The sequence below is a fragment of the Dendropsophus ebraccatus genome, chromosome 8, assembly GCF_027789765.1.
Source record: "Dendropsophus ebraccatus isolate aDenEbr1 chromosome 8, aDenEbr1.pat, whole genome shotgun sequence".
Classification (NCBI taxonomy): domain Eukaryota; kingdom Metazoa; phylum Chordata; class Amphibia; order Anura; family Hylidae; genus Dendropsophus; species Dendropsophus ebraccatus.
The window spans coordinates 103,253,220-103,259,219 of NC_091461.1; the positions used below are offsets into that span (position 1 = coordinate 103,253,220).

General features: G+C 44.2%; 1 protein-coding gene across 1 annotated transcript in view; it reads right to left on the reverse strand.

Moving 5' to 3' along the window:
* LOC138800099 (mucin-2-like) overlaps positions 1–2,590 on the reverse strand; it is a 58,756-nt gene extending 56,166 nt beyond the window's left edge. The window contains exon 1 of the mRNA XM_069981906.1: positions 2,505–2,590. The gene's annotated coding sequence lies outside the window, so the exon portion shown is untranslated. The remainder of the gene's footprint in view (positions 1–2,504) is intronic.
* Between the last annotated feature and the right edge of the window lie 3,410 nt (positions 2,591–6,000).

Below are 6,000 nucleotides of genomic sequence, written 5' to 3' on the forward strand. Positions count from 1 at the left end.
GGCCCCGCGGGCCCCCCTTTGTGGCGGGCCCGGTCGCGGCGGCGACCCCCGCGACCACGGTGGCTACGCCACTGTCTAGAGGTAAATGGGTCGGAACTCGGGGAGGTGCATCCCATGGTAAAGAATTAATGTATTCTTCAGGAACAATAGATAAGCAAGAGAAACAAAGACATTTTCTTTCACAAATGATGGGAAACTCTAATCTCTATATTTTAAGAATTTTGGAGTTTTGATTTATATATATAAGATTATGTTAAATAAAGAGAAAAAAAAAAATGTCAGAGCAGTGCCTGTTGGGGAAAATTATTATCAGTCTAAAATTGATGCCAAAGCCAGGAATGAATTTGAAAAGAGGAGAAATATCTGTCCTTTATGATCTGTTCTCTGCTTATAGTCTGTACCTGGTTTTGGCTTTAAATATCTGTCAACCATTACAATTGTGAGGATATGCTGGGAGATGTTGCTTCTAGAATGATGCCATCATGTGGCTGCAGATCTGGGACTACAACTCTCATCAGACACAGACAGAGGCACAATAAACATTTACATCCTTTAACTCATAAAAGATGCCTCCATGAAGACTTCTTCCTGCTGTGTCTCAACCACAGCTACTTGCTGTGCTCCGTAAATATAATACTTTGCCCCTGAATGTATGCTACCACATGCTGTAACCCTTAAATAAAATACTGCCAAATACTGTGCTAACTGGATATAATACTGCTCTAAACTGTGGTCCTCTAAATATGATACTGCCACATACTGTACCCCTGAATATAACGCTGTATCCCCTAAATGTAATACTACCACATACTATGCCCCTGAATATTATACCACCACATGCTGTGTTCCCTTAATATAATACTGCCACATCCTGTATTCTAAGTACAATATTACCACATGCTGTGATCCCCTAAATATAATACTGCAACACTCAGCAACATCCAAATAATGCTACATATTATGCTCCTGAATACAATACTACAAAATGTTGTGCTCCTCAAATATAATACTGACACATAGTATACCAATAATAGAATACTGCCCCATACTATGTTCCTAAATTCAATACTGCTACATGCTGTGACTCTAAATATATTACTGCCACATACCCTGCTCCTGAATAAAATACTGCCACCTGCTGTGTCCATAAATATTATAGTACTACATACTATGCTTCTTAATGCAATACTGCCACATGCTATGCCCCTAAATATAATACTGCCATAACACATGCTGTATCCATAAATATAATAGTACTATATACTATACTCCTAAATGCAATACTTACACATGTTGTGCACCTAGATATAATACTGCCACATGCTTTGCCCCTAAATAAAATACTGCTACATACAATGCTTCAGAATACAATACTGCCACATTCTGTGTCCCTGAATATAATAAAACCATATGTTGTACTCCCTAAACATAATAATGCCACATGCTGTGACCCTAAATATATCACTGCCACATACAATGTTCCTGAATAAAATACTACCACCTGCTGTGTCTATAAATATTATACTACTACATACTATGCTCCTTAATGCAATACTGCCACATGCTGTGGCCCTAAATGTAATACTGCCACATACCCTGCTCCTGAATAAAATACTACCACATGATGTGTCCATAAATATTATAGTACTACATACCATGCTCCTAAATGCAATACTGCTGTGCCCTCAGATATAAAACTGCCACATGCTGTGCCCCTAAATATAATACTGTCACATATAATTCCTCTGAATAAAATACTGCTACATTCTGTCCCCCTGAATATAATACTGTATGTTGTACTCCCTGAATATAATGACACATGCTGTATTTTGTGTTGCTTTATACAATACTATCACATGCTGTGTTCCCTAAATATAATACTGCAACACACAATACCCCCAAAACACAATATTACTTCATATTATGGTCCTAAATACAATACTAACACATGCTGTACACCGTAAATATAATACTGCCACATACTGTGTCCTGAACTAAATAATGATGCCCCTTCAAACAATGATTATATCACTGTGCCGCTTATACATACATATATAGATATTACCTCTCAGTGACAGCAAAGTATAATGTTTTATTGTACAATTATGACGTTTTATTGGGCAACAACCTCAGGACCATAATCCAGTGACTAGAGGAATAGTGTGAACCAGCACCAACAGGGGATGGGCCGGTTTTTTGTGTGTGGCCCCTCTGGTCATTGGGACAGTGAATTGTATAAAGAAGTGGAACAAGGGGCAGCAGAAGGAGGAGAAGAAAAGTGGGAAAGTATTGGAAAGAGCAAAAGATGATCAAAGCCATAGATAGTAGTCCACCGTCTCTTCTAGTAGCCCCATGTGGGTCATAGCTGGTGCACAGCTGGCAGGGTGTGTGCACCAGGTATGAGGTGGCAGCTTGGATTTAGGTCTTGGGCAGAAAATTACTTGTTACCCCAGGTTAACCATATACCAGCCACAAGCATGTCCCCAGGCCTGGTGGCCACTTACCTGCCCTCTGTCCTCTTGCCCCGTGCACTCCTCTCTTTTCAGACTGACTGACTGACAGACATTGCAGGTGGTAATGACTCTTATAGGGAGGTTCAGTGATCTGGCAGAGATGCCACTGGGGAATGGCAGCACATTCTCCTTCAATGATCACACAGGCCATCTAGAAGAATGACAAGGAGCGCAGCAGAGGAATGTGAGCTATGGTTCTGACTCACACACAGGACAAGAGAAGGATGGGAGTTGTTCTTCTAACATTCAGCCATTTCTTACATATCGTGTATTGCTGCTGGCTGAGAACCAGTATGACCATTACAGCTTTTATGGGGAAGGCAACAAGTATTACTACTGTTCTGGGCAGTGACTATGTAAAGCGTAGTTAACAGTAGTGGGGTGATAGTTACTAAAGGAGACCACAGGGGGCAGCATTGAAGGGCGTCAGTTACTAGTGGAGACCACAGGGGGCAGTATTGGAGGGGATGATAGTTTCTAGTGGAGACCATATAGGGCAGTATTGGAGGGGGTGATAGTTACTAGTGGAGACCAAACTGGGGCAGTATTGGAGGGCGTCACAGTTACTAGTGGAGACCATAGGGGGCAGTATTGGAGGGGTCACAGTTACTGAACACTACATGGGGCAGTATTGGAGGGGGTGATAATTACTAGTGGAGACCAAATTAGGGTAGTATTGGAAGGGTTACAGTTACTAGTGGAGACCACATGGGGCAGTATTGAACGGTACGGTATTAGAGGGGGTCACAATTACCAGTGGAGATCACAGGGAGCAATATTGGAGGAATCACAATTACTAGTGGTAACCACAGAATCAGAATTGTCATGTCGCAATACTCGCCACAGAGTTAGACTTTGACGTAAAAGGGGCCACCCTGGTATTTCCCTATTTATGTTCCAATACTCGCAACCTAGTGGGGGTACATGTCAGGGTGGTTTGGTGACCTCCCCACTGGGAGGCACCCCCTTGGCAACAGGCTTTCCTCCCCTGGAGGGATATCTGGCTATTCCCGTGCTTTGATACTCGGAACTGAGGCTCCATGGACTTCTTTTTTTTGCATAGTTACTAGTGGAGACCACAGGGGGCAGTACTTGAGGGGTCACAATTACTAGTGGAGACCACAGGGGGCAGTAGTGGAGGGGGTCACAATTACTAGTGGAGACCACAGGGGGCAGTATTGCAAGAATCACAATTAATAGTGGAGACCACGGGGGCAGTATTGAAGAGTTCACAGTTACTAATGAACGCCACTGCTGTGGTGGTTGGTCGAGATATAGCTCAGCCAGATGGTAAATTGTTGTGACGCCAGTGCCAGGTGGGCACACAGGTATGGAGGCACACCTGCTTTTATTTTAGAGTAGAGAGCTATACCCTTTCCTCTGTGGTTGGTGACCTGCCGGGCTGTGAGGGGGTCCCTTGGGTACTTATCACGGTGGTCCGGAGGGGAGTTGTGACCCACCCGGACTATCGGTACCGCCACCCACAGAAAGGGGAGATGACCCAAGGATGTGGTTTCTACTGTGTAGGTGCTTGAGTCCTGTTAGCATAAATAGATCTTCTTAACTGAGAGAATACTTTCTACAATAGCTGATATCAGACTGTAGACGTGACAAAACAGAATCCGTACTCAGAACCTTTAGAATAGAAGAGCTGGGAGCAGTAGAGAGGAGTTTGTACTGAGAGTCCAGAACAGTGGAGAGGAGTTTGTGCTGAGAGTCCCAAAATAGTGGAGAGGAGGGAGTGCTGAGTGTCCCAAAATAGTGGAGAGGAGGGAGTGCTGAGAGTCCCAACCCAGGGTAGAAGTGTGCTCTGCCGGAACTTTAGAAGAAGAAGTAGAATACTGAAGACTTGAAAGCAGATGTTTACTTGTGCCCGTGTTTTGACCTTATCAGTTGTGTACCACCTATTGCCCACCAGTGTCAGGTGACCCATCCTATGAGAGTGATACAAGCCCCAGACCTTGTTACCTGAGTTGAGCAAGGTGGCCAAATTACCTGGTTTCCCCTGCGCTGCAAGATAGAGTACATAGGCTTCTAGCAACTTTGCTCTATCCGGATCAGTTCCTATTGTTTCAGGATACTGTCATGCACTTTTAGACATGTTCTCGGTGTGGGTAGGGGTGTTCTCTGACTTGTCTTCTCCCTTGAGTAGCTTAACACTACATAGTGTGTAGAGGTGCTGCCTTCAAGAAACTGGTGTCTGTGTCTCCTATGTGCGCCTGCTCACTACCACACCTCAGACTACACTAAGTAGTTCTGGAGTGGGGACCTGGCAAAGCCAGGACCCAGCTGGACCACAGCAGGGACCAACTTGTCTTGCGTCTTCTCTGCACAAGAACCTGACTAAGACTGACTAAGAGTGGGTGTTTACTTCCTTTCCCCATGTGACAACTTCCTACCGGACAGGGGCGTAACTAGAAAGGCCTGGGCCCTGTAGCAAACTTTTCATTGAGCCCCCCTTCTCTCGCCCATCCCAATGTCGATAATCTTAGTTTATTAACCCTACATCCAGTAGAAAGCATATGTTAGGCATCTCTGCTGCTATCCCCCCAGTAAATTGTGCCCCCATGGTAGAAATCTCCCCTAGTGTCAGCCTTGGTAGATATCTCCCATAGTGTCCCTTATGGTAGGCATCTCACCCCATATCCCCCAGTACATAGTGTCCCCCAGAATAGACATCTTCCCTATTATCCTACCCCCCAGTACATAGTGTCCCCCATGGTCAGCTTCTACCTTGGTAGCAAGATGACAGCTCAGGAGGCCCAGTGTATTGCAGGGGAGAGAAAAAGAAGAAAGCGGCACCGGCGCCTCGTGTGATACCTCAATACACCAAGGATAAGGATTATGTGAGAAGGTGCTCACCTGGATGCCACTTGGGCTTTGTGCATATCACCCCTCAACAGGGTACAAATCCGAATCCAGGGTCTTATTTGGTGACAGTCCACTGTATAGGGGCCTACTACCTCTAGGGACTGCTAAGCTGACTGTACCAAAAACACAGGATACTCCCAAAATAATGGGGCCCGTGGAGAGAATAAGTGAATAAAATAAAAAGGAATTAAGGTACTCACGGTCAGCGCTGTCCACATAGAGAAGTGGCCGAAAGCTTAAATAAATGAATTTAATATAGTGAAAAATATATTTAATATAGAACAAATATGACGCGTTTCGAAGACATACGTCCTCTTCATTAGATAAAACAAAGTGCATGTGCCGCTATGGCTGCTACAGAGTAATGTCCCCTGTGAGTGGTGGAGAAGAAAGCATAGAAAGAAGCTTAGAGATAGGCAGAGAAGAAGAGAAGGTCCTCATTGGTGTACAGATTACAACATACAATAACCCTTTAGTTACCCACAGCTGTGCAATATACAAGTACAGTTACATACAATAGCGGCATCTTGTGGCAAATCTTAGGTACTACTTCATTACCACAGTTACTTGAAGTATAGACTTTTGTGAGGGGTGTAACATACTAGTAACACCTATG